Here is a 2,050-nt window from a genome sequence, read left to right as displayed (position 1 = left end):
TTTTATGTAGTTTATCTAAGAACATTTAAAGACAAGACAACTAGGCCAAGCACAGTGGTTCAGACCTATAATCTATAATCTTAGCACCATGAAGGCCGAGGCAGGTGGATCACCTGAGCTCAGGAGTTTAAGACCAACCTGAGCAAGAGTAAGACCCTGTGTCTACTAAAAATGGAAAAATTAGCCAGGTGTGGTAGTGCACACCTGTAGTCTCAGCTACTCGGGAATCTGAGGCAAGAGTATTGCATAAGCCCAGAAGTTTCAGGTTGCTGTGAGTTATGAAGCCCTGGCACTCTACCCAAGATGACAGTGAGGCTCTGTCTCAAAATAAAGAAGGAAATGGGCTCAGCGGCTAGGGTGGCAGCCACATACACCGGAGCTGGCGAGTTTGAACCCAGCCTGGGCCTGCCAAACAACAACAACAACTACAACAACAAAAAATAGCCCGGCATTGTGGCAGGCGCCAGTAGTCCCAGCTACTTGGGAGGCTGAGGCAAAAGAATTGCTTAAACCCAAGAGATTGAGGTTGCTATGAGCTGTGATGCCATAGCACTCTACTGAGGGCAACATAGTGAGACTCTATCTCAAAAATAATTAAAAAATAATAAAAACAATTGCCTCCTTTTCATTATGTGGTACTGTAGGCAGTTGGAAAAACTTAGAGGATTTCAAGTTTGAGAGCCTTAGGAAGAAAGGCAAGGCCACAGGACAAAGCTGGGTCTGGCTGGGCCTCAGCAGACAAAGCTAAAGGAGACAGGACATCAAAATACTAAGTGGAAACAGATCAAAGAAGAGTATTGACAGGCCTGTTGAGACTTTAGGCTGGGTACCATCTTGACTGTCCTGTCTTCCTGCTTCAGGTACCCTGGGAGTGGTCTAGCTTTAATGCCTCAGTTGCCTTGCCACCCTCCTACATGGATGCTAGAACCTTATCTCTTTTTCTTTTTTTTTCTTTTTTTTTATGGTTTTTTTTTTTTTTTTTGTGGTTTTTGGCCGGGGCTGGGTTTGAACCCGCCACCTCCGGCATGTGGGACCAGCGCCCTACTCCTTGAGCCACAGGCACCACCCCTTTATCTCTTTTTCTTTTTTTTTTGAGACAGAGCCTCAAGCTGTCACCCTGGGTAGAGTGCCATGGCATCACAGCTCACAGCAACCTCCAATTCCTGGGCTCAAGTGATTCTCCTGCCTCCACCTCCCAAGTAGCTGGGACTACAGGCGCCTGCCACAACGCCCGGCTATATTTTGGTTGCAGCCATCATTGTTGTTTGGCGGGCACAGGCTGGATTCAAACCTGCCAGCTCAGGTGTATGTGGCTGGTGCCTTAGCTGCTTGAGCCACAGGCACCAAGCCTAGAACCTTATCTCTTGTGTACAGTTGTTACAGTGCTGTGTACTTGACCAGCAATTTTGGGGTTTCTGCTACTTGAATATGGTTTGTGTCTCTCCAACTAAATTTTTTTTTTTTTTTGTGGTTTTTGGCTGGGGCTGGGTTTGAACCCACCACCTCCAGCATATGGGACCGGTGCCCTACTCCTTGATTCACAGGCGCCACCCCTTTTTTTTTTTTTTTGTAGAGACAGAGTCTCACTTTATGGCCCTGGGTAGAGTGCCGTGGCATCACACAGCTCACAGCAACCTCCAACTCCTGGGCTTAAGTGATTCTCTTGCCTCAGTCTCCCGAGTAGCTGGGACTACAGGCACCAGCCACAACGCCCAGCTATTTTTTTGGTTGCAATTCAGCCAGGGCTGGGTTTGAACCCACCACCCTCGGTATATGGGGCCGGTGCCTTACCCACTGAGCCACAGGCACCACCCTCCAACTAAATTGTTAAGCTCTTCGGAACTTCGTTAGCACTTCTTTGGTGGTTTTTTTTTTTTTTTTTTTTTTGAGACAAGTCTCACTCTTATCCTGGATAGAATGCCAAGGCAATATCTTAGTTCACAAGCAGCCTCAAACTCTTGGGCACAAGAGATCCTCTTGCTTCGGCCTCCTGAGTAGCTGGGACTATGGGCACCCAGCACAATGCCTGGCTATTTTTAGAGACGTGGTC

The sequence above is a fragment of the Nycticebus coucang genome, chromosome 12 (genome assembly GCF_027406575.1).
Source record: "Nycticebus coucang isolate mNycCou1 chromosome 12, mNycCou1.pri, whole genome shotgun sequence".
NCBI classification, from domain to species: domain Eukaryota; kingdom Metazoa; phylum Chordata; class Mammalia; order Primates; family Lorisidae; genus Nycticebus; species Nycticebus coucang.
Note: the sequence above shows the minus strand (reverse complement) of the source record.